Source organism: Cnephaeus nilssonii, assembly GCF_951640355.1.
Source record: "Cnephaeus nilssonii genome assembly, chromosome: 13".
NCBI classification, from domain to species: domain Eukaryota; kingdom Metazoa; phylum Chordata; class Mammalia; order Chiroptera; family Vespertilionidae; genus Cnephaeus; species Cnephaeus nilssonii.
Window position 1 is genome coordinate 51,435,813 of NC_137084.1, and position 27,473 is coordinate 51,463,285.

At 42.5% G+C, this 27,473-nt stretch overlaps 1 protein-coding gene across 4 annotated transcripts in view; it reads right to left on the reverse strand.

Moving 5' to 3' along the window:
• Positions 1–27,473, reverse strand: part of RAB30 (RAB30, member RAS oncogene family) — an 81,084-nt gene that overhangs the window by 31,383 nt on the left and 22,228 nt on the right. The window contains exon 2 of one of the 4 annotated variants that reach the window (XM_079787612.1): positions 23,531–23,613. The exons of 2 other annotated variants lie outside the window; for them this stretch is intronic. The gene's annotated coding sequence lies outside the window, so the exon portion shown is untranslated. Of the gene's footprint in view, positions 1–1,672; positions 4,332–23,530; positions 23,614–27,473 lie in introns of those variants that run through there. One more of the 4 variants, XM_079787613.1, reaches the window with a different exon arrangement.

The window sequence follows — 27,473 nt, forward strand, 5'->3', positions numbered from 1 at the left end:
GCGTTAACTCCCCAGGCAGAACTCATTGGTTTGGATACGAAGCACCTGGGCGCAGGTGCGTGCCAAAGAGTCTCGGGTGCTCCTGGAAATACTAGCACCTTGTTTCCTGGGGGAAAAGAAAATTACCCTTCCTACTCACTAATTCCTTTCCAAGATGGAGAGATTCTATCTGCAAATCATGTTTATTGAACTGATCTAAAAAAAGGCCCTTCCAGACCCAACTTGCTGTTTCCGTCCTCTGCACAAGCAGGCAAGGCTCCCTCTGTTGTCCTCCTCCAACAATAAACAATACCACCCATAAAGAGCTGGGTTGCGGGGATGTTGTTCCCTGGCCCTCCTTGCTGCTCTCTACATCAGGGACTGTGTCTAATCTCTCCTCTGCAGAAGCCTTCCTGCGCCTGTCTGGCTGGACCGGAAGGGCCTCCTTATCAGCATCTTCAGTCTCCTCCCTGAGGCTGCGCACACAATGCAGCCTGGCCAAGTGGCCAGAGGTCAGGGCTGCAGCCCGCCCTGGGACCCAAGGCCCACCAAGGACAGAGGTGTCTCCTCTGGCGGGAGACTCTCACTCCAGCGGAACTCTTGTCAGCTGTTTACGCGGATTCCCTCCCCACTGGAAGCAGGACAAAGTGAAAGGGAAGAAGGTGTCCACGTGCCCTGGGACTCACATAGATGAGGATAAGCTACAGGAATGCGCTCGAGTCTGTGAAGCTTCTCGGAGAAAACTATCTGTCTGCAGCCTAGGAGCTCTACACCCACCAGCCCATTTCATCCTTGAGACAGCCCTGCTGGGAGGGGTTTCTTAGTTACTGTTACTATCCATCAGCTTTTATGTCTAAACAACACCTCAGGTTTGCAAGTGCTTTGCTAATTATCGTATCTGCATCTTGGCGAATTCCAATGTGGAAGACAAGGTAGATATTCTTTCTCAACATGGTCCCCCAATACACACACATACACACTCACAGCATGCCAAAGCCATCTGTCACCAAGGTCCACAGATTTTCTTTCAGAAATGCTGCTTGAATTCCCTCTCTGCTCCAGCTTGTCTCTAACCACACCCACCTGGCTCAGGCCCTGGTCAGCTGTCACTCAGCCTGTCTCCTGTACACTTCTAGCCAGGAGAAGTATAACATGGCACAACTTTCCTCAATAGCAAGTTTCCGATTTTCATCAAACGCCTTAACAATGTGCACACTCTTTGACCTAGCAATTCTGCTTGGGGGACTTTTCCTACAGAATGATTCCAAGATGTGCACAAAGATTTCTTCACAAGAAAGTTCATTCCAGTATGACTTAAAATAAGCCCCACAAATGGAGGAAGGAGTAAACCACCATCCAACAACAGAGAAGAGGTTATACTTTCATAGAGCCACTTGATGTAACCTGATGAAATATATACTTGAAAGGAAATACATTTTTTATTGATTTTCTTTTCTTTTTTTTTCCTTTTTTTTAAGAGAGAGAGAGAGGGAGGGAGGGAGGGAGGAAAGGAGAGAGATGGAAACATCAATGAGAGAGAAACATCAAACGGCTGCCTCCTGCACACCCCCTCCTGGAGTTGCAGGGGATCGAGCCTGCAACTTGGGCATGTGCCCTGACCGGGAATCGAACTGGGGACCTCAACCACTGATTCACACCAGCCGGGTAGGAAATACATTTTTTAAATGCTTACCTTTGGGTGGCGGGATTATAGCTTATTTCCTTCTTTATAGGTTTATATCTTTCCTAAATTTTCTTCAGTAAACATGAAATTTAGAAAGAATACACTTTGTTGAAATACCAGTGACCATCCACTTTCAACTGGCCCTTCCAGAAATCATGATCTTTCTTGGTACAAGCCAAAGCCATCACAGAGTTCAAAGCTGTCATGCACTGAGCTCACTGCTGGGAAATCATTTTAAGGAAAGAACTGAACCAACTCAAAATGCTAAGTGAACAAAAATGCTCACTACGTCTTATCTAAGAGAATTGGAAACAATCCAAATGTCCAACAAGGGATAGTTCAGCGTGGAACATCAACACCCTGGAATGCAGGGCAGCCGTTAGAAATGCCAATTATGAAAACTATGCAGAAATATGAAATAATGTTGACAATGGGCTATAAAATAAAAAGAATACACAAAGCTGCACTTATCAGGACTGCGGCTATGAAAAATAAGCCTGCATATGAACAAGGGCACTTCAAAAGTAAGAACGTGTGTTGTGTTAGGATTATGGGATTACAAGGAGCTTATTTTTTAAGTTTTTTTCATTTTTAAGTACGTTTTTAACATTTTGCATGTACCACCGACATATTTTTTTTTTTAATGTAGAAAACATAGCACAGAGGAAAATAAATTACCAAAAGGAACACAATCCCTGTCAGCATTTTGATATGCTTCTCCCTGTCTCTTTCTCCTGTACACTGGGTGGGTTTGTTTGGTTTTTATCATTGTAATCATGTTCAAGTTTTCTTAAAAGTAGTTACAAAATCATTTTGATTTTTTTGGAAGAATCCATGAACTTAGCATAAGATCTGTAAGAGAAAAACATCGTGGTGTTTTTTTTTTTAAGTGCTATCGAGAGATCTGGCCTAATATAATGTCTGTAACAACAACAACAACAACAACAACAACAACAAAGCAGAAATATTTCACCACTGTGACAGAATAGACAGATTGGTCCAAGTTCCTAATGCTTGCAGAAAACCCTTAAGCCTATTTCAGTAGCTATAAACCAGGAGCGTGTGTTACTAAAGCTCATGTAGTTGGAAATTAGAAGGGATTTTACAAGACTGAAAACAGAAAGATGCAATGATGAACTATGTTTTCAGATCAGAAAATGCTTGAAGGGAACAAATCCAATCGGTCACTGGGTCCAGAATATTTTACCTCTTTACATCTCTCACATCCAGACTCTCCTGTGCACTTGCCCTGACCTTCATGGGGGCCGGCCTCTCACACCTGGGCTGCAGCTGCCCTGTGCTGCCTGCTCTCTCTGCCTTCTTCTCACTTCCCCACTCATATGCAGACCTTCCTCCACTCTGCTGTCATCACGCACAGGCCTAGCTTACCTCCGTGCCACTCCTCCTGGGAGAGAAACAGGGACGGGGAAATCACAACCTAAGCAGCCCCTGGGCTCTGCAGCCCGTAAAGAGTGTGGGCCCTGAAGGAAGTGAGAGGAGCAGCTGAGTCTGCCGTCACCACTGAGGGGCTCAGTTTCCACAGGAGTGTGACACGCTTTTGTGCTTTCCAAACACCAGGGCCCATCAAGACAAGCCGACTATTCATCTCTTACATGCATGTCCACCAGAGACTGCCCTCTGTTCCAGGGCTGGGGGAGAGCTGCTGTGTTGAGCTGACTGAGACATGAAATGCCACCGCTAACGTAGCAAAACTCATTCAGGCACTCCTCACTTCCAGGAGAAATGTGACTGCACTTTTGGCCTTAGATGCTTTTATTTTATTTTTTTAAATATATCTTTATTGATTTCAGAGAGGAAGGTAGAGGAAGAGAGAGATAGAAACATCAATGATGACAGAGAATCATTGATCGGCTGCCTCCTGCCTCATCGGTGATTGAGCCCACAAACAGGGTAGATACCCTGTCTGAGAATCGAACGGTGACTTCTTGGTCCATAGGTCACCACTCAACCACTGAGCCACACAGGCCCGGTGGCCGTGGATGCTTTTAGAATCCAACTCCTGTACAAGAGGCAATGGGACTCCGCAGCAACCTTTCCAAAGACTGAATCTGACCGTGTCATCTCCACACTTAGATCTGCTCCGCTGCTCCCTGGTGCCTATCCAAAACCATTTGAAAGGAAGTCCAGTGCCCTGGTGATGAGAGTGAGCTCTGGAGCCAAGCTGCTTCAGTCTGTGTCCTGCCTCTGCCTCTGGGGGCTTTGGGCAAGTTCCCTATCATCCTGGTGCCTAAGTTTCTTTATTTGTAAACAGGGGTAATAACAGTACCTGTTCCAAAGGTGGTTGTGCGATTAAAGGAATTAATACAACTCAGCATGAAGAAGTGAACCTGGCACAGAGGAAGCACTCAAGAAATATTAGGTGTTGCCCAGCCGGTGTGGCACAGTGGTTGAGCATCGGCCCATAAACCAGGAGGTCACAGTTCGATTCCAATCAGGGCACATGCCTGAGGTTGTGGGCTCAATCCCCAGTAGGGGGTATGCAAGAGGCAGCCAATCGATGATTCTCTCTCATCATTGATGTTTCTATCTTTCTCTCCATCTCCCTTCCTCTCTCTGAAATGAATAAAAACATATTAAAAAAATAAATGTTAGGTGCTGCTCCTGTCATTGTTACTGTTGGAGAAAGTTCACAGTCCCTAGCAGGGCACACAAAGCCATCCACGACTCAGCCCCTGCTCATCTCTCTGGCTTTGTTTCTCATGACCTTTGAGTTGCCACCACCTGTGACCACACAGCCACACCAGGCTCCCAGAGTGCGGAGCCCGAGGCAGGTTCATCCTCCACACCTTTACTCACACGCCCATTCTCTCCCTGTTGGCTGGAAAGCAACCACACATCTCTGAAACCCTCCTTCCCCCTCCATGTTCATTAGTCACCCTCGCCTTTGTGCCTCCACTATGTTCTACAGAGACGCTCTCCATGAACACTTCATTATCCTCACCGGTTTATGTATCCTGCTTTCCCCACTAGACTTTAAGGACAGAGGCTCCTATGAATTCTTATCTGTGTCCCCATTGCCGGGCACTCAGTTGTCCCTAAATAAATATTTATTCAATAAATGCAAAAGAAAAAGTGATCAGGACACACAAAAAGCTGGAAATACTTTTCAGAGAACCTAAAAAACAAGAGAGGAAATCAAACCCCAAAACACTTTGATCCTATGGAGAATTAATTGGCAAAGATCATATAACCAAAGAGAAGAAGAAAATTATAATTTCCCAAGAGAAAGCCAACCCTTGTTATAATGCAGTGTCTCTGTGTGTATGGGAAGGTAGGGGACAGAAGATACATTAATAATGGTTCTAAACTAGCTTATGTTGACTATTCATTGAATAATGCTTTTTAAACCTCTTCTTCAAAAAACATAGAGTCATAGCTTCACTTTGTCCAGAGTACGGGTTATTTAAATAAAAAATACTTCAGGGGGTGCAGACTGTAAGAAAGACAACTAACTAATCTTTGTACAATGTCTATGATGAGCCAGATACTTAGAAAATAATAGTTTCCATTTATTAAACACAGTGTGCTCAACACAGAACTATTCACTTTATATGTATTATCAAATTAGATCATACAAGTCCTCAACAACTCTGAGACATGAGTATTGGCCTTTCCATTTTACAGATAAGAAAAACATATTCACTCATTCCATCTATCTCTACTGAGCATCTACTGTGAGCCAGTCAGTCACTGGTCTAGGAACTATAGCGAAGAACAGCCAAGTCCCCCCCATCATAGAACATACATCCCGGGTGGGCAGAAAACAGAGCAATGAATGAATGGAGAAATGATCATACACATAAATGAACAAGAAAAGTATCAGATAGTGACAAGTGCTACTAGAGAATTAAAATAGGAGGAAGGGACAGAGGCTGACTAGGTAGCTATTGTAGACCGGGTTGTCAGAGAAGGCCTCTCTGAGATGGCTATATTTAAGTTGATATTTGAATAAGAAAGAGCCAAGCACATAAAGATGAAAGAAGAACATTTCAGACTGAAGTAACAGCTGGTACAAAGGCCCTAAAGTGAGAATGAACATGGCATGTTCCAGGAACCAAAAGTAATGGGGCTGGGTGCTTGGTCAATGAGAAGAGGCTAAGAGACTGACATGGGGTATGTCATAGGTCACATAGAAAGCAGTGGCCTCAGATTTGGCAACATTAAGGTCATTAGCAGACACAGATAAGAATAATCCTGGTGGAATGATAGGAAGAGATTAGAGTGAGAGGAAGAAGTCAAAGCAAAAAAACTATGGTCAACTTTTAAGTTTTAATGAGAAAAGGAAAAAAAAAACAACCTAGAAGATAGCTAGAGAAAAATACAATGTCAACAGAGTTTAAGATAAATAATAAACAAAATTAGAAAAGGTTTGGGATTTGTTATTTTGCTTTCAGATAAGAAATAGTGGAGCATGCTTCTTTGCTACCAATAATTACCCAGGGATGAGGGTAAATTTAATGATGGCAAACAGAGGGGACATAATTATAAGATCAAAGATCTATAAGACTAGTCTTAATGAAGCTAATAATGTGCCCTAGGGAAAAAAATGGTAGGTAGAGGAGCTGGGATACTAATCCAGGTGTGTTTTGACTCGAAGGTGCACCCTCTTTCTACCACACCACTGACTATAATATATACCGGGTAGGGCAAAAGCAGGTGTACAGTTGTTTTTATAGAAAATAAAACAATAATAATATTACAAGAATAAACTGTGTTTTGCATACTCACAACAGTAAACCTACTTTTGCCCCAGCCTATATAACACAATAGTATTTGCAAAAATATCCCAACACCAACCTCTGAAGTGAATCATAACAGAGATGGAAGGAGTATTTAGAGAAGTAAAAGCCAACACAAACACACCCTTCTTCTGTGTAAGCAAGCTCAATTTTCATACAGACTTTTATTACCGCATTTTCACTCAAATGTCATTTATTGCACCTCTGGCTTTAGTCCTACTAACTATAGGACCCTCAGCTGTTGCCCTTTTATGTTCATTGTGGGTTTGAAGAGAGGATGGAGACACTGAAATTAATCCCTGTACACTGTAAGGGAGATCTCTCAAGTGACTGCAATTAGGTAGTAAAAAGATTTTTTAAATGCCAGTTGTGTATTTATAAGGCAGCTAAAGTGAAGATGGAAATTAAGGAACATGATCATTTTTGTTTCCTTCCTCTTTACATGGATATCTGAAAAAGCAAGTGACATGCCTGTGTCTCTTGTTATGTTTTCCATGCTCACTCCTACTCTACCACATGGTGGCACAACCTCACCCCTCCAGCCCCATCTTTCTGTCACCTGGCTTCCCACTATCTGTTCTAGTTTCCCTTCTCCTCCAGGACAACACAGATGCCATCTCTCCCATGAAGTCCTCCTTGGTCTCTCTTTCTCTGAATCTGATGGCACTAAGTTCTAGCTCTTGATCATATTAATGCTCAAAACTATTCTCTGATTCAAGTGTCAGAGTGAGAAAAACAGCACTTTTCAGTAGGAAATTCAATACAATCATTGGCCATGGTTACTTTGAGAGGTCGCTTAGGGAAGATTCAGATGGATTTGAGTTGAAATCGTGGCTCTGTTCAGCCTCTGACAAGCTGGGTAATCTTGGGCAAGTCACTTTCTGAGACTCAATTCCCCCACCTAGAAAATGAGAATACTACTACCTACTACCCACCACCTGGATATGTATCCAAAATGTGTCAGATAGCTCGCTTTTCCGCTGAAAACTCTACAGTGGCTTTCCATGGTTTTCAAAATCAAGTCCCAAACTCTTCAACATGTTTAAAACATCATCTCAACTCATCTAGCCTCACTTCTCACCTAACTCACATTTCATACTCCAGTAACAATACATTCCTCAGGATATTTCTCAGCCCATGCTGCTATTTATTTAGTTAGGTAGTTGGTTAGTTGGTTAGATTTGTGTAGTATATGTTTATTTTTGGTTCCTTCAAACCCTGCACTCCTGTTCCACCTTGCTCAGACATCACTCTCCCTGAAGCTTTCCTGGATTTGTCGCCTTCCCCCCATACACAGGTTAAGTTCTCCCATGATACCCTGGCCACAGCTTAATCACTGCAGTTACCCCACTGCTTACAATTATTTATTTACAAGACTATCTACTCCATAAAACGAGGGTCACTTCAGGGAAAGGCCTGAGTTTTAGTCATCTTTGTGTCCCCAGCACAGTGCCTGGTATATACAGGTACTTACTCCTACTTCGCTTTTCTGATGCCCCATTTCTTCATCGATGAAATGGGAAGAATATCACCTACTTGAAAGGTTAGGATTAAGGTTAAGTATTCAAAGCTGACCACAGGGTGGCTGGCATACAACCAGCCTTCAGCACATTTGATTAATGTTCTCAGCATCTCCTGACTGAGCTTTCCGAATCTGTCCTTCAGGGCCAGGCTCTATGCTGGCCCTGTGCCCTTGCTGTGAGCCCTCTCCCCATCCATATCCCTCAGCAATGGGAGTCCCACTCGGCCACTGCCCTCTGGACTTTGCGGATGACTCAGCTAGGACACCAAATGCAAATGATTCTTGAGCACCTTTGTACAAGGCAATGTCCCCGATGCAGTGGAAGTGATACAACATGTATTTAGAATCTATGTAGGGAAAAGGTTGGCGGGGGGGGGGGGGGGGGGGCGGAGAGGAGGGAATCAGACAAATGAAGGCAGTGCGATTCAGAAAAGGAAAAGCGTATATATCTCTGGGGGTGACAGGAAAGCCTTGGAGGAAGTGGCATTTAAACTAGACCTCAAAGGATGAATTTAAGCTGAGGGGCTGTATGTTGTATGTGGTCTGCAAAACACAAAACTCAAATCACCTGCTCATCAGAAGAAAAGTAAATTTAAGGGCGCTAGCCAGTTTGGCTCAGTGGAATGAAGGGTCCTTGGTTCAATTCTGGTCAAGGGCACATGCCCAGCTTGTAGGCTCGATCCCCAGTAGGGAGCGTGCAGGAGGCAGCCGATCAATGGTTCTCTCTCATCACTGATGTTTCTATTTCTCTCTCCCTCTCCCTTCCTCTCTGAAATCAATAAAAATATATTTTTAAAAAAAGAAAAGTAAATTTAGGAAATTCTGCCTACTACATAGCCCTCTAAGAGACCCACAACACACAGTAGCAAGGCTCTGAGAATTCTTGAACTAAGGAACTCTATTTAACTTTGTTGAATCCACACCCCAAATTTGACCACAAGTTCTCTACTTCTTTCTCTCTGGAGGATCATAGCATCTTGAGGAACAAACTTTAAGAAAAAAACAGGTTAAGTGTTAACCTTGCAAAGTTATATTTTGCAATAGGACCTCTCATAGATAACACCTTAACACCAGATTTTTAAGTACTGTAATCAGTAATTTTAAAAATTCTCCTGGCATTTTGCTCAAAGGGAAAAAGCAATGGAAGACTGTGCAGAACTAGGTAGCTGTCAAAACAACAAATACCTGCCCTGTCCAGTGTGGCTCAGTTGGTTGGAGCACCCTCCTGTGCACCAAAGAGTCACAGCGTCGATTCCCTGGTCGAGGCACATATGGGATGCAACTGATGTTTCTCTCCCTCTCCTTTCCTCTCTAAAATCAAGAAAAAGCATTTTCTGGCGGGGGACGGGAGGGGAGGCATATCCTCAGGTGAGGGTTAAATAAATAAATAAATTGCCCCAACCTTAAAAGAAAACAAATACCCTCCTCCAGTTGTAAAGTTAGGCCACAAGCCTTTCTTTCTTTAATGTAATTTAAATTTTTTTCCTTCACCATTTATCCCCCCTATCTTCCACCTCCCTCCAACCACCCCACCCCACCCCCCCCCCCCACCCCCACAGCCTTTCTATCAAGGGAAACAAGGCATCTCTAACAAAGTCCATTCCTTCTTTGGTAGGATGTTTACACTCCAATAGCCACCCTCCCTCCCTCTCCAACCTGCTGACTAAGTAAGAAACACCAGACTTGAAAGCAAAGGGAACAGCATTGCATAATAGCAAGCCACCAGACAAGGCATGTTTTGCTCCTTAATATTTACCAAACAGTGGTGTCAATAAAAGGCGAGAAGGAAAGGGGCATTGTCTGCTGCCTGTCCCCACCCTGGAAGCACAGTGTTCAGCAATCCAGCCTGTGAGTTAACAAATGTGCACGGGCAGCGAGGCATTGTGCTCATGATTCAGAGACAAACAGACACAGTCCTACCCACAAACCCGGTTTCGCAGGGAAATAGGCAGGTAAACACACTGCAATGCAGCATGCAAAGTGCAAGCAAACAATTCTGTAATAAGAGGTGAGCACAAAACGCTAGCAAGGCACAAATGCAGGACTCCTTAACTTTGCCTAGACTCAAGGTCAGAAGGAAGGCGAGGTAAAATAAGAGGAGTCCCCTTAGTGCTCAGAAGATTGAAAATGAGTTGTGAAGGCAAATAAATCGAAAGATACATAACTAAATGAAATAGGGCTCTAGAGTTGAGTAGATCAGGGTAGGATAGAGCACCACTGGGGGGCGCGGGGGGGGGGGGGGGGGGGGAGACCGGCTGATCTTCTGGAGCCTGCAGCACACGGAACAGCTGCATCTAATTTCACTTGCTCCTGAAACCCACAGAAAGTCGGTGGAGTGTTGTTGTTTTTTTCTTAATAACAAAACCGTGCAAGTACAGGGAAAAAGGAGACTGGCTTAGCAGTTTCAAGAAATCTGAACCCTATACCAGATGCAGGGAAAGCTGAGAACTGAGCCGATTTAAACCACAGAATCCTTCCAGGCCCGGGACTGGCAGTCCCGTGTACCTAGGGGCATAGGATGCTACAATGACTAAGACAAGAGTGAAAGCCGCTGGAGCCGAAACTGGTTTGGCTCAGTGGATAGAGCGTCGGCCTGCGGACTCAAGGGTCCCAGGTTCGATTCCAGTCAAGGGCATGTACCTTGGTTGCGGGCACATCCCCAGTGGGGGGTGTGCAAGAGGCAGCTGATCGATGTTTCTAACTCTCTATCCCTCTCTCTTCCTCTCTGTAAAAAATCAATAAAATATATTAAAAAAAAAAAAAAAGAAAGAAAAGAAAGCCGCTGGAAAGCAGTCCCTACATCCTCTCCTCAATGGACTGCTTAGTCTCTGGAGAGCATAAAACAGAAATGCCCAGTATTTGCTTTACAACCATCTGGGAGAAGGGGTTGTGGGATACAGATGAAACAAAAACGGCCATGAAGTGATCACTGGTGAACGTGGGTGATGGGAACATGGGGGTTCACTGTACTTCTGCAAATCTTTGATATTTTCCATAAAAAAAGTAAGAGTATCTCTGGTCCAGAAGGACCCAGCACGTCTGAAGGGAAGCATAACAAAGGGCATGTGTCTACACAGGTGGAGTGGCACACACCTTCCTGACTACCAGACACTGTCGGGTAGAGCCACACACTGCAAAGAGGAGCGGAAGACTCCTCCCGGGTGAATGCAACCTAGGGAACCTGAAGATGCTGCCTCAGGGGCTCCCCCAAACAGCCCAGCCCAATCATGCCACAGGAAGGCTCAGAGTTAATCATCCCCACCCCATACTCAGTTTCCTGACAGCTTTTTTCTTTTTTGACAACTTTATTAAGACAGAACTCACATAATCAACTCACCTTCTTAAAGTGTACAAATTCAATGGTAGTTAGTATACTCACAGAGTGTACAACCATCACCACTGGGATGGCTTATTAAGATATAATTCACATACTCAATTCACTCTTCTAAAGTGTACAATTCAGCAGTGTTTAGTATATTCATAGAGTTGTACAACCATCACCACCATCAATTTTAGAACATTTTCATCACTGCCCCCACAAAGAAAACCCTATACCCATTAGCAGTCACTCTGCATTTCAGCTACTCTCCAGCCCCAGGCAACTACTAATCTGTTTTCTGTCTGTATAGATTTGTCTATTCTAGACATTTCACATAAATGAAATCATACTCTGTGGGGTCTTTTATGAGTGGCTTCTTTCACTTACCACAATGTCAAGATCTTGACAGCTTTTATTTACCCCCTCCCCTCCCGCAATCAGGAGCAACACAGCCAAGGATCACATTCGGAGTGACATCTTGGGAAAGCCTCTAACGAAGACACAGACCACAGTAAACACAAAAAGAGCAACTTGAAGGAAACAGATACTATGTGGGAGGGGGAGAGTGCCATTAATATTCTCCCAAAAAGGAAATAAAACTGCCTCCATGAAGTGAAAATAGGATACTATAAAAAGGAAACACTTAGAAAACAAAACAAAAAAAAGCTCTTAGAAATTGACAACTTAATAGCAAAAAATTAAAAAAAAAAACTCAATAAAAGGATTAAAAGATAAAGTTGAGGAAATCTGCTAGTGTAGTCAAAAGACAAAGATAAGGAAAACAGGAGAGGAAAGTTAATATTCTAGAGCAAGCATGTCAAACTCACAGCCCGCGGACCACATGCCTCATTTATTTGGCCCGTGTTAGCCTTTGAGTTTGACATGCTTGTTCTATAAGACCAGTACAGGGTGTCTCCTATCAGAATAAGAGAAATTCCCAAGAGAGAACAGAAAAAAGAAAGGAAAATCATGATGAATCAATATCATTCGACAAAACTGTGAAGAACGGAGGGGTGCAGGTTGCCAGGTTGAAAGGGCCCAGCACACCGGACACAATGTGAAATGACTGTGAAATTGCAGGAACTGCAAAGATAAGATTCACAAGCTGGGGGATGTCCTTCACCAGGTGGTAAACAAGAGTCAGAGGATCTAGTAGAGACAAGCAACTGAGGAGCCCCAGATAAGTACCACATGAAGAAGCGAGCCAGCCCAGAGAATTCTAACTCCAGGGAGAGACACACTGAGGATGGTCATCACCACCAACCCCTCTGCCATTAAACCCTCTTTATTCTAAATATTTAAAATGTGTGATTATAACATGTTCAAACATACTCAAAAGTAGAACCTCAATACCCATCACCCAGATTCAGTAATGATGAACATTTTGGCCCGTTTACTTGATCTATCCTTTATTCTCTCTTTCTTTAAATATTTTAAAACAAATTCCAATCATATCATTTCAACCCTATGTTCTTCTGAACCCATCTCTACATTACCCATTTTCTAACATCACAACACTACCATCATACCTAGAAAATTAACAATAATCCCTTGATATTAGTCCATAATAAAATTTCCCCAACATCTCAAAAACACCTTTTTACAGGTAGAGTGTTATGGGCTAAATTGTGCCCTACACACACACACACACACACACACACACACACACACACACACTTTTATGTTGAAGCTCTAACCCCCAGTACCTCAGAATGGGACTGTAATTGAAGACAGGGCCTTTAAAGGCATAATTAAGTTAAAGTGAGGCCTAATCCAACCCCCCTGGTGTCCCGGTAAGAGGAGATTAGGACACACACACACACACACACACACACACACCAGGTCTGCATGTGCACAGAGGGATAACCATGTACAGAGGTAGGAAGAGGGCAGTCATTTGAAAGCCAAGGACAGAGGCCTCAGAGAAAACCAACCTTGACAGCACCTTAATCTTGGGTTTCCAGCCTCCAGAATTATAAGAAAATAAACTTATCTTATTTAAACTACCCAATCTGTGATATTTTGTTATGGTACCTAACAAACTAACACACAGACTATCCAAATAAAAACAAGATTTATATATTACATTTGAAAATGTCCCATGTGCGCCCTGGCCGGTTTGGCTTGGTGGATAGAGTGTCGGCCTGTGGACTGAAGGGTCCCAGGTTCGATTCCGGTCAAGGGCATGTACCTTGGTTGCGGGCACATCCCCAGTGGGGAGTGTGCAGGAGGCAGCTGATCGATGTTTCTCTCTCATCGATGTTTCTGACTCTCTATCTCTCACCCTTCCTCTCTGTAAAAAAATCAATAAAATATATATATATAAAAAAAATGTCCCGTGTGCACTTGAGAAGAATGTATATTCTGTAGCTTTGGGGTGGAATGTTCTGAAGACGTCAATTAGTTCCATCTATTCTAGAGTCTCATTTAGGATTGCTGTTTCCTTGTTGAATTTTTTGTCTAGAAGATTTATCCAGTGATGTCAGTGGGGTATTAAAGTCCCTTACTATAAATATACATAACACATTTGGTTATCATTCCTAAACCACATTATTTTTTTCATGCCATTGACTTCATGCAGAGACCAAGTCAGTTGTTCAACACTAGATTTATGTGTTTGGTTCCTTAGAGTGTAATTTAACTTGTCATCCTTTCCCCTGTATTCCCAATAAATTAAAGTCAGCTCTAGAGGTTTGATCAGATGGAAGGGTCAACTTTTACGTAAGAATATTCCATAGGTGGTACTATATACTCTCTTTTGAACCTGACAAATTATGATAAATAAACTTGGTCCAGATTCTTTCCTATTTGCCTTGACCATGTGCTGATGAAGTATCTTGCTTGTCCCCTCCCTGCTGTCTTTCTGGTTAGCTGATGGCATTCACTTCATCCCACAGAGAGCTAGAGATAGGCCATAGAGAGACTAGGAGTAGAAAAGACAGAGCAGTCCACTCTCTGTGATCATATCCTACCAGAAGATTTGGAAACATCCTAAGTGCCCATCAGCAGATGAGTGGATTAAAAAACTGTGGTACATCTACACAATGAAATACTACGCCGCTATAAAAAAGAAGGAACTTTTACCATTTGCAACAGCATGGATAGAACTGGAGAGCATTATGCTAAGTGAAATAAGCCAGTCGGAGAAGTAAATATCACATGATCTCACTCATATGTGGGATATAATGATCAACATAATTTGATGAACAAAAATAGATCCAGAGACAAATGGCAGGGGAGGGGAGGGGAGAGGGGGTTAGAGAGCAACCAAAGGACTTGTATGCATGCATATTAGCATAACCCAGTAATGGCGAACCTATGACACACGTGTCAGCACTGACACGCGTAGCCATTTCTGATGACAGCGGCCGCTGAGGCGGCCATGTGCCGAGGATGAAACATTTGCTGCTCCTGAGGATGAAACATTTGCGAAATAATGTTTTTTCCTCAAAGTGACACACTACCCGAGTTATGCTCGGTTTTTTGGCCAAGTTTGACACACCAAGCTCAAAAGGTTGCCCATCACTGGCATAACCAATGGACACAGACACTGGGGCGGTGGGGGCTTGCCTGGGGTGAGAATGGCTGGGGGTGAGGTCAATGGGGTGGGGGGGGGGGAGGAAACATATGTAAAACTTTAGACAATAAAAAAAAATTAACATTTAAACATCAAATCCTTTTAACTCAATTCACTGTCAAACTCAGAGAACTGCCACCCAATTTCCATCTCCTTGGGCATATGAGGGTATCAGCACCTCAGAAAAATGATTAGACCAGACTGATCTCATTCAAGAATGTAACTAACATTCAAGGACCCTCTGACAGCTGCCAGGAAACTCCTGTCTGCCTCAAGAGCAAGTCTGTCATCAAGAGTAAGTTGTAAAAGGGTTCCCAGCTCAGCTATGTCTGCCTCCCCAACTGTATTTAAGACTTTGCCAAATTCAAGCTCTGCTGTTGTAGGTGGGGGTCCCTTACACAAGGCTGCTGAGCAAGAACCTTTAATCAGCCTGTTCCCCACCTTCAACTTTCTCTCGTCTTCAGGGCCACTGTGATTTGATGGGTGTGTGAGGCTGAGGGAACAGCACAACCAGCTCCAACGCACAGTCATAGCCAATGGAGCAATCCCGAAAGACAGCCAGAGAATTTTAATGAAAACCAGAAAACTCCAGGCCGCAAAGTCCAACTGCAGTTCAGGCCTGCCAGCCCCTCCTCCTGCAGCTAAGAATCCCTGAGCCAGCATGGCCCCAAAAAGCAGGGAGAAAAATCCATTTAGCATTCAGCAACCTCCCACAGCAACCGCTTTCCAGGGTCATTTAGGTGAGAGGCAAGGCACATGCTAAATGCAATAGGACCCAGAGTCCCTGAGAGGCACAGGGTGTGGCAGCAGCAGATGAGCCAACAGATTATGAAACAGTCATTTATAAAAAAAAATTAAAAAGCGCCTCTTTCTTTCTGCCAAAGCTGTCTGAATACAGCTGCATTCAAGGCTAGTGGAGAATCTTAACAAGCTTAAAGGGACCGTATTTCAGATACTCAAGAACCAAAGGTGAAGGAAAAGAATATTTTGAGCACTTACTATGTGTCAGGTGCTCTTATCTCATTTTACCTTCACTTTGTGGTGGGAATTATAAACTGCATGTAACAGATAAGAACACTGACTCAGCGGTTAGATAACTTGTCTGAGGCACACAGCTGGCAGGGGTGAACCAAGACTCAAAGTTCAGCGTGGAAGAGGCTCATCAGAAATAAAAACAGAATCCTGACCTGTCCTACCAGATAAAAAGAATCATCATTTACTGAACATGGGCTATGGGCCTGTAACTAAGCTAAAGATTTCTGCATGCACTATATCATCTAATCCTCACAGCAACCAAATAAGCTAGGAATTATTATTATCTTCATTTTCAGTGAGGAAACTAAGGCTGGATGTTAAATAATTTGGCCAAGGTCATGACTTTGCCAGGATTTGATCCCAGGTCTATCTCATTTTAGAGCCCCCATGTTAAAACACTCACCCTAAGAGCCTACAGAGGGGAACCACCGAGGCCATCATGCCAAGCCAGCAAGTTGCATGGAAACTTCTGCCCCCTTCCCAGCAGGTAATCCATGTGCCAGGGTTACCCTGCAATTCCTCCGAGCGTTCCTCGGTGGCGGCACAGACGCACTGGCTCGGGATAGGCTGCCAGCGACAGCTCCCCCTTCCCATGACCTGTGGGCTCTGGGGGCACTGCATGTGAGGAGGAGAAGGCTACCACCATGATCCCGAGATGCTTGTGAGTACAGAAGCCGACAGCTCCCTTCTGCAGGCTCTGCTCCACAGACCCACACACCTCACAGCAACCTCCACTCCTCCACGCCCTGAAAAACAGCTCACAGGCTATTTGTATTCTTAACAGGACACCATGTGCCTCCTCTTAGGCAACTATGATTTCCCAAGGGAGACAACTGTCTAGACAGAGCATCCCAATCCGTCTTGACAAGAGATTGGCCACAACAAGGTCACATTTGAGCATTTAGTTTGGGGGGCTGTATTCAGTGGCCCAGTGAAGGCTCTGGGCTTGGCACCCCTGGGTTATCAGGACTGAGCATCACTCTGCACAACTGACATCCAGGGTTAGCACTGTCTTCCCAGCCAGGCAAGCATTGCGTCAGAGGAGTCACAGGCATCTTACACCTGACTGTGAGTCACACACATAGGAACACGATGTAAACAGTTCCATTAATCAGGCTGAAACTTCACAGAACTCTTGTACACGTGCTCAGAATGAAGCCCCAGGCTTTGAGGTGGACTGGACATCTAATGTGTGCCAGGTACATTCACAGCTGGTATCTTAATTAATCTTCATAACATTCTGTGAGGTAGATAAGATTGCTGGTATACAGGTGCAGCAACAAAAGCCCAGAGGTTAACATAAATTGCCCAAAGTCACACCAAAAGTGGCCAAGTTCGAAAACGCCATTAAAAAAATATTTTAATTAACTAATTAATTAATTAACTTATTTATTTAGAGAGAAACCAATTTCTTACTCCACTTATTGATACATTCACTGGTTGCCTTTTGGATGTGCCCTGACTGGTGATCAGATCCACAAACTTGGTGTATTGGGACGACGCTCAACTCCATTTTTAATGACTCCACAACCTTACATTCAGTCAATCATGAGGCCATTCATTATTCCTCAGACATTTATGGAGCATCTTCTAGGGACAGCTACTGTGCTACTGTAGAGGATACAACTGCCAACATTGTATCCTAGGTCCAGTCACCAAGAACTTACATTCTCATGGGGAAAGAAGGCAAGGTGATCTGAAGAATGGGTACAGGAGATGAGGTTAGGGGCTCAGATAAGTGATCCGGACAGGCCTCTCTGAGGAAGTGGCCTTTGAGCTGAGAACAGAAAGATGAGAATGAGCCAGCCACTTGCAAAGCTCAGAAACGAAGCACACAGGCAGAAGGACCAGTGCAAGGGCCATCTGCAGGAAGGCGCTGGGCGTGTCAGAGGCCACCAGGACCAAGGCTGAGTGAGCAACAAGGAAAAAGAATGTTTGAGATGAGGCAGGCCTACTTGACCACAGCAAAGAGTTTGGATTTTGCCATAAGGACAATGGAAAATCAAACAAGTGTTTTAATTAGGGGAGTGACAATCTGGTTTGTGCCTTAAAGAGGGAGTTCTGGTGGCAGAGGAAGTGCAAGGAGGGGGCAGAGTTAGGAGTGAGGGCAGACACAGGAGAGGAGTTGGGCTGATGTAAGGAAGGGCTGTCTCCTGGTCAGAGCTGGGGAAGTGGAATGAGCTTCCCCAGGTGCTGACGACGTTCCTGTCATTGGAAGTGTTCAAGAATAAACCAGATGACCCCTTGGCTACACGGTTAAAGAATTCAATAATTGGGCGGACAAATCCTCCTAAGCCTAAAATCCTTCTAAACCCTAGAATTCTGTGGTTTTAAGATAAAATCTTCATTAATCTGACTTTCAGAACTGGAGTTGCCACAACTTCCCTGGTAAATCCTTGACAGCCCAGACCAGCTCTGTGATATCTGGCAAGTTATTTAAATCCTTAGAGTTTTAGTTTCTTTCTTTGAAAAATGGGAAAAATAATGCCTAATCCAGGATAATTGCTGTGAGGACCAAAGTCTAATGTCTGAAACATTATAATAAGAATAATGATAAATGGCATTTACTGAGCCATTACTATATGCTTGCATGTACTATATGATCTAGGGGCATTGTGTCATCTAATCCTTAAAAAAAATAAACCAGAAGGTAGGCACTATTACTATCCCTTCATTAAAAATCAGGAAACATATTTCTAGAGGTTAAGTAACTTTATCCAAGAGTCATATAGCTATTTATTGCTCAAATTAGAAAAAAAAAAGGCAAATAAAAAACTTCAACAAAAGTTGAAAGAAAAGACAAAGAAAACCATATTTACATAACTTGAAAGAAAGATGTAATCTACTATTAAATTTAACAATCCATTCAATTCGCTAATTAGACATTTAGTAAATATTTATTGAACATATAAATGAATAAATGGATGAATAAATCATTCCAATAAACCTGTATTGAGTTCCTACCACGCAGAGATTTTACATCAATTTAATTGAGAGTTTGCCATAAAACCACAATCTTCAAACTGGAGATAAATTGCCAACATAATGACCCATAGTCCATAAAGGGACGCCTGGCCAGAGTGGCTCAGAGGTTGAGCATTGACCTATGAACCAGGAGGTCATGATTCGATTCCAGCTCAGGGCAAATGCCTGGGTTTCGGGTTTGATCCCCAGTGGGGGGTGTGCAGGAGGTAGTAGATCAATGATTCTCTCTCATCATCTCTCTCTCTCTCTCTCTCTTTCTCTCTCTCTCTCTCTCCCTTCCTCTCTGAAATCAATAAAAATATATATATTTTTAAAGAAGGACCTAAGAAATGTCATTCTCATACAGACCAAAAGAAGCAGGAATAACTGTTGTTCTTTCTTTGGGAAGTCAAACTGTTAGAGGAGTTGGCAGAAGACAGAGAGCACAATAAATGGAAGCCTAGAAGAAGTGGTCTCAAAGAAAAGATGAGAAGCCATCCAAAGGAGGCAGAATCTAAGAAAACAAAGCCTGACTTAACAACCAGGAGTTACTGATGGACTTCCTTAGAATTGTGGGAAAGGATACCAAGTTTCAAGGGCATTTGGATGAATGGGCTAAAGAGGAAGGGAACGTGCTCTTTTTAAAAGTTTGGTGATAAAAAGGAGAGAGAAATCCTAGCCAGTTTGGCTCAGTGGATAGAGCATTGGCCTGTGGACTGAAGTGCCCCGGGTTCAATTCAGGTCAAGGACACATGCCTGGGTTGCAGGCTCTATCTCCAGTAGGGGGCATGCAAGAGGCAGCCGATTAATGATTCTCTCTCATCATTGATGTTTCTCTCTCCCTCTCCCATGCTCTCTGAAATCAATAAAAATATATTTTTTTAAAAGGAGAGGGAAAAGCAGGATTGCTGGTAAGTGTAGAAGGTGAGGAACAGGAGCCAAAAGAAGAGAAGCTGAAGACAGAAGATAGATAAAGAAGATACAAGAAAGAACTAGGAGGACCAGACCTAAGGAAGTGAAGGGCAGGACAGACTACACAGGGAAAGGCTACCCTTGGAAAAAGAGAGGTCACTTTCTGCACTGTGACAAGAATGAAGAAGGAGAGACTAACATATGGGCATAGTGAAAGTTACTCTGATTCAAGCTTGATGAATACAGAGAGTGATTGTTAGATAATACCATTTGAGCTTAAAAGGATATTGATTTTCTTGGGCCACTCATAAATTGCTATAGAAAAGAACCACCATCATTTGGACCTACGTTTTATACAGTTAAAAATCAGGCTTATCGAGATGTGCTTACATTCTGTTTCTTAATCTGGGTGCTAGTGCACTGATGTGTTCAATTTGAGAACTTCATCAAGCTATATGCTTATGTGTGCACTTCTCCGTATGTTTATTATATTTCAATAAACAGTTTTTATTAACTTAGAATCACCACTCCTGTACTCTTTATTCAGTTTTTTTTTAAGTAACTCAATCTCAAGAAAATTATATATTCTTTAGACAGGCAACATTCCTTACCATTCTTTTAGGTCTTCCATAGTACTAAATTCAAGATTAGATACACAATAGGTATCTAAACAATAGATGTTGATGTGATTGGAAGAACTTTAGCACTTAATACAAATCTATCTCCAGGAAGGGACACCTTTATGATTGTGAAGCCTGGCAGACCCCACCTTAGCCAAGTGAGCATCACCAGTATTGGAATAAACTAACATATATGCCTCCCCTTGTAAAGCAATGGGAAGTGTATAACATCAGCTATTTAGAATTCCTGCCAAAAATGTTTAACCTACATACAACCATGGAGAAATAACTAGACAAGTTCAGGTTGTGAGATATTATTAAGAAAATAGACCTGGAATCTTAATCTTAAAAATATTAATGTCATAAAATACAAAAAAGAGGGAAATTTATGGATTAAAAGAGACTATGAAAAAGAGATTAAAGATGCATAGCAACGAAATTTAATGTGCAATCTTTGAGTAGATCTTAGATTGAAAACAAACCAACAACTACATTGTTAACATTATTAAACTAACATTATTAATAGTCTTTGAACAATGGGGTTTGCAAAAATGCTGCAATTGTTCATGCCCGTGTATCCAGGCCCCTGAGCAATATGACTTTCAGCTCCTCTCATCAAGAGGAGCTTCTGACTGGCTTTGACCAAAAGACTGCAATAGAAGTTATACTGTGCAAGCTCCAAGCCTAGGCCTCAAAAGGCTTTGCACACTCCCACTCTCTCTTGGAATCTGCCTGTTCGCCATGGGACCAAGCCTCAGCTATTCTGCTAGAGGATGGAAGACCCTCTGGAGCAGAGACAAGCCATCCAAACTAAGACCAACTTAGACCAGCCAGCCTCTGATAGATCCAGCAGTTGACTGCAGACTTTGAGGGGACCCAGCCAAGATCAGCTCGTCCTGATGCAAATTAGAACTATCCAGATGACTCACAGAATCATGAGAATTAATAAATGGTGGTTTCGCCTATCTGGCGTGGCTCAGTGGTTGAGCATCGACTTATGAACCAAGAGGTCACGGTTCGATTCCCAGTCAGGGCACGTGCCTGGGTTTGGGGCTCAATCCCCAGCAGGGGGCATGCAGGAGGCAGCTGATCGATGATTCTCTCTCATCACTGATGCTTCTAACTCCCTCTGCTTTCCTCTCTGAAATCAATAAAAAAATTTTTTTTGAAAAAACAAATAAATGGTGGTTTTGTTATACAGCAAATGTTAACTGATTAAAGATGAGATTTAAATGTAGACTGTATTATGGAATCAATGTTAAATTTCTCAGGCATGATAATGCTGTTGTGGTGATGTAAAAATATGTCCTTATACTCAGGAGATAAATACTGACATATTTAGAGATCAAGTATCATGACATCTGCCCCCAAAAAACATAAATCTGCATATATAATAATAAAGCAAATGTGACAAAACGTTAAGAATTAGTAAATTTAAGAATTTTTGAGTGTTCCTTGTACTAATCTGTTCATTTGAAATTTTTGAAAATGAAAAGTTAGAAATGTACATGTGTACCTATCTCCAGAACATGGTGACACGGAATGCTTATTTGGTAACACAGCAGCCACCACATAATGAACAGATCCTTCTCCTCCTTTTGTGCTGTCCTCTACCTCCTACCCCTTTTTTACTGAAAGCGACTACTACTGCTGAAGAGGGAGGTGGAGTAAATCAGGGGCAAGCCCTGGTAGAGTTAAAAGAAAGATTTATTAATACATACGAAATCTTTAAAAGTAGGTATTGCCCTGGCTGGATCAGTTGGCTGGAGCATCGTTCCGTACACCAAAAAGGTTTTGGGTTCCATTCCTGGTCAGGGAACACTCCTAGATTTTGGATTCGATCCCAGAAGAGGCTTGTACAGGAGGCAATGGATCTATGTTTCTATCCTACATCAATGTTTCTCTCTCACATCAATGTTTCTCTCTCACATCGATGTTTATTTCTCTCTCTCTCTCTCTTTTTCTCCCTCCCTCCCTTCCTCAGGTAAGGATTAAAAAATAAATAAATAGCCGAAACCGGTTTGGCTCAGTGGATAGAGCGTCGGCCTGCGGACTCAAGGGTCCAAGGTTCGATTCCGGTCAAGGGCATGTACCTTGGTTGCGGGCACAGCCCCAGTGCGGGGTGTGCAGGAGGCAGCTGATCGATGTTTCTCTCTCATCGATGTTTCTAGCTCTCTATCCCTCTCTCTTCCTCTCTGTAAAAAAATCAATAAAATATATTTTTTAAAAAATAAATAAATAAAAATTTTAAAGCAAGGATTCACTAAGTGAGGATTCCTCCCTGGTATAATTAAAAAACATTTGTGGTGGTTGGCTGAAACTTGAAAAGAAAAAAGCTTTGGCAAGACACATGGGGAGGTCTCTGAAATATTTTGTGTTAGAAAACAAATATTCATGTGTTTCTATTTTAAGGGATTTCTCAAACGCCTACAAATGAGAAGATTATCTTGTATTACATCTCTTCCCCCTGAAAGGCCCTCAAACAAATAAATGGTGGTTTATCTTACCAATAGAGCCTGAATCTGTTTTTCCACAACCTAATGAAAGCCTCCTTTATTTAATGTGGATTTTCCTCCAAGTGATATGCAGCAATTATTAATGCTATGTATTGACGTTATGAATCAACCCAGGGGCCTAGGTTCAAAAGATATAGCTTTCTGAGCTGAAATCCAAGAACCTCAGATTTTCTATGCCATATAGAGATACTCTGCTTACAATGAATGGCAAACAATGCCCATGCTGTTCTTTACATAAAAAGCAGTAATCTAGGTAGAGAGGTTTTGGTGGGGTATTTTTAGAACAAGCTCTACAAATATATTAAAATGTCTCTGACTTCAAAAACTTCCAATCAAACAAGCCCAAATATTACCATTGTTCAATGAGAAAAACATTCAACTTATAAGGAAAGAACACATCACAAGCTACTGTACACATCTAATGAGCTGGTTGTTCTCATCTGTCAGAGCTAAAAGAATTAATGCAGCAAAGATAGTTGTTTTTGGGCATTATTTGGCTCAAAGCCAAATCCATGCCCACGCTTTCTTACAGAATCCCTCAGTTCTCTAGCCCACAAACCCCAGGATGCCTCAGACTATAGTTTGAAACTACAACTTTAAATTAAATGGTTGTGCAAAAAAAAAAAAAAAAATAGAAGGTACCTCATGCAGAGAATCTTCCAGTTGCCTCTACAAACTTCCGCAGATTCAGAGAAACCAACCAGGCTGTCACATCTTCAAGGAACCTTTGATGTTCAAAGAAAATTCTACGGTGCACATTAATTCTCAAAACTATTCAGTGACACCGTAAAGACAGCTGCAGAACAATACACTTTCCTTTTTCTATCCAAACATTGATGTAGGATAGAAACATCTGCATATTAGCACATACAACTGGTGATAGGGTAAGTCATCAGAAGACCTGGGCATGGCTCTAGCTCAGCCACCGAGTTCCCATTCGCTTGTCGCTAAAAGTGTCAACTGTTGAAAGTACAACTTGATTGCCTGACTCATTGGTTCACTCTTTGTGCAAACATCTGTTGGGCAAATTTTACTTGATCTATTCAAGCTTAGTTTCCTCAGTTTTAAAATAAGGATGGTAATTGTACCTATTACATTGGGTTACTGGCAGAATTAAATGAGATAATACACACTACTACACATGTCAATAAACTTTCAATAAATATTAGCTATAATTATTATTCTTCATTATTATCTGGGTGGTTATACTAGATATCTTTTAAAGTCCTTTGCAACACTGAGATTCATTCTGTGAATTAATTGTGTGAACCAGAAATTTAACATCTCTGAGCCTCACGCTCTTTATATGTAAAATGAAAGGGTATACAGTTACATGATCTCTAAGGTCCTTCCAACTCTAGAATAGTTGAAGGCTCCATGGTTGATATTATATGATTTCAGATGTGTTTCAGTGCCACCGCTTAGATAAACTGGTATGTCAAAGCAACTGTTAAATCAACCATCTTTCTCTGGTGGGGGTGTGAATCTTTTTTCACTTTTGTTCTTTTAATCTCCTAACCCACCCCTGCATACATAGGATGTATACAAGGTATGAATCCCCAAGAGAAAAACAAGCAAGTAGGGAGGAAGCCAGACCCTGTCCCCTTCCTTTAGGCTGGGTAACGCATCCAAAACACAAGTGGGGGAGGTGCAATGAATGAATAAATTCATTCATTCATTCATTCACCCACAGAAGCATCCACATACTGAGGGCAGAGTGCCTCTCTGTGCCTCCCAGCACCCACTACTTGTCTCCATATGCACTTTCCACACTCTCATCTTATCTGCACCAATAACTAAGCTGACTGATGCCTGGGACTTTGTCATGCTAACTTTGCATCCTAAATCCCAGGCAAAGTGCCCAGAATGTGGTAGGCACTCAATAAGTTTAAAATTAACTAAAATTCATACTTCCCTCAGTACCAAAACTAGCCATTTGCAAAATGACTAGGCACTTTGGGGATCTTTTCTTAAGGGTCACCAATCCAACAATATCAAGAACTAGCTGTGTGACTATGGGGTGGGGGTGGACAATGATGGGAGTAATCATTTCACCCTCTGGCTCTCAGTTTCCCCTTTGATTAAAAAAAAAAACTGGAGGAGAATTGATTAGATCAGGGGCTGGCAAACTATGAAACTATGGCTCATGGATCAAATCCAGCCTATGTGCCCCTCCCCCTGGTTTAGAATAGTTTTCACTCTTTTTTAAAATCCTCACCAGAGGATATGTTTATTGATTTGAGAGAGACAGAGAGAGAGATATCGATATGAGAGAGAAACATCAATCAGTTGCCTCCTGTACATGGCCCACCCGGGATAGAACCCGAAACATAAGTATATGCCCTGACAGGGAATTGAACCTGCAACCTTTTGGTGTATGAGACAATGCTCCAACCAACTGAGCCACCCTGCCAAGGTGGCTCACATTTTCAAATGGTTATAAAAGCAAACAAAGAATAATATGCATCAGAAACTGTTTGTGGTCCCCTAAAATGAATATACGTATTCTCAGACCCTTAGATTATCTCTAAGTTTCTTTCAAACTGGGAATTTTAGCATTCTAATTCTGCTGGGTTTCCTTGAACAGTCCAATTCCGGCTTCTTGCACAGAGTATTCCCACGTCTGAAGAAATACTGGAGCTCAATTGGTATTTGTTTAATTGAATAAGTGGATTCCGCAGCAGTAATCCTAAGAGCGAAGTCTCCCACCAAAAGGGCCAATGTGTATCAAATGACCGCCTAGTAAAATACCTCCATGATCGACTCCCCTTAACAAGAGGAACACACAGCTCGATTGGCCCTTTGGATGATAGCAGTCCCTGTACCAGCCTGGAGCTCAGATAACCAGGATTAAGACTTACCTTGTTCTAGCAAATAAAAAATACATGTAGCCATCCCCTGAACAAACCCCTTGGGCAAATTATAAAGCTATCTAGAAGTAGCTATCAGAAACACAGATCATCTGAACAGATCATCTTAATAGCTGTGGACCCATGAGGATAAATCCCATCCACAATAAGGCATAGAATAATTTAGCACACAACATTCTGTTTCTCTTTCCCTCTGTTGTTAAGACTATATAATACTAAAACAAGGAATTCAAACAGTTATGTCAGGGCAGCAGGCCAAGGAAAGTCTAGAATATATGACCCCATTAACACTAATGGAAGTTGGAGCAAGGTAAAATAGAAAATAAAGCTCCCTGCCTCCATTCTCACTACCCATACTTTTCTAAAATAAACAGCCAACAATTATTCTTTTAATGTTCCTCCTCTGTACACCCATAAGTCACTCCCGGGGATATACCTTTTGCTGACTTCAAAAGATGAGCTTCTTGTTCTCTTTTTTCCCCTGCTCTTTGCTCTTCCTCCTTCTGTATGCCTACAAAGCATTCTCCTGAAGGGAGCTAGAGCTGCTTTTCTGCCATCCCTCATCGAGTATCTCTAGTACAAGTAGAACACACTCCAACCTTGTACTGTGTCAGACTGTCCTTAGAAATTGCAAAGTGGATGTAGAGATTCCATCCTCTTTACTTTCCTCTAAAGAAGCTACTTCGAGCCCTAGATGGTTTGGCTCAGTGGATAGAGCATTGGCCTGCGGACTGAAGGGTCCTGGGTTTGATTCTGATCAAGGGCATATGCCCAGGTTGCAGGCTTGATCCCCAGTAGCGAGCATGCAGGAGACAGCCAGTCAATGATTCTCTCTTATCATTGATGTTTCTATCTCTCTCTCCTCCCTTCCTCTCTAAAAATCAATAAAAAATATATTTTAAAAAAAAACACAAAGAAGAAGAAGAAGCTACTTGGAACTCTCTCCTCTCAACTGACCAGAGGCCTGAAGGTCCCCCTCAACCAATAATGAGGTAGATTCACACATTTCATTCTCCAACCCCACACACCATGCTCTAGACACACTGACCTGGAAGGTTAAGGAATAAAAGCCTGTATAGCTCCGTAGTTATTTCTACGCTCTTCATAAACCAGAGGAGAGAAAAATAGTTAAAGATTGGATTGTCTTCCTGACTCATTAGGTAAGCTTTTCCTAAGAGTCAGAAGACACAGACAGACACTAGCCCTCTGTGGATCTCTGTATAAACCTCAAAAAATTCCCTTTACTTCCCAGCATCTTCTTGTTTTCATGAGCTTTTTAAATGGATCAAAATGGGTTTATGATCTGGCTGATGTGGCTCAGTTGATTGAGTATCCTCCCGTGCACCAAAAGGTCACAGGTTGGGTTCCTGGTTGGGGCATCTGCCCAGATTGCAGGTTCGGTCCCCGATAGTGGTGGGTACAGGAAGCAACTCATCAATGTTTCTCTCTCACATCTATGTTTCTTTCTCTATCTCTCCCATCTTCTCTCTCTAAAATCAATGAAAACGTATTTTTTTAAAGTGGGTTCAATCTTAGCGGAAAGATAAGGATAATCTTGGCTTGAAAGAGAAGGATCCAGTACTCGGGTTATAGTGTTGGATTCTGGGATTCTCTAAGGAAAAGCCCAGCAATGGCTGTTCTCTGATCCCTGTTTCAAACAGCCTCACCCACATTTTCTCCAAATCCCACCACTGTAAACCTTGCTTCACGGACCC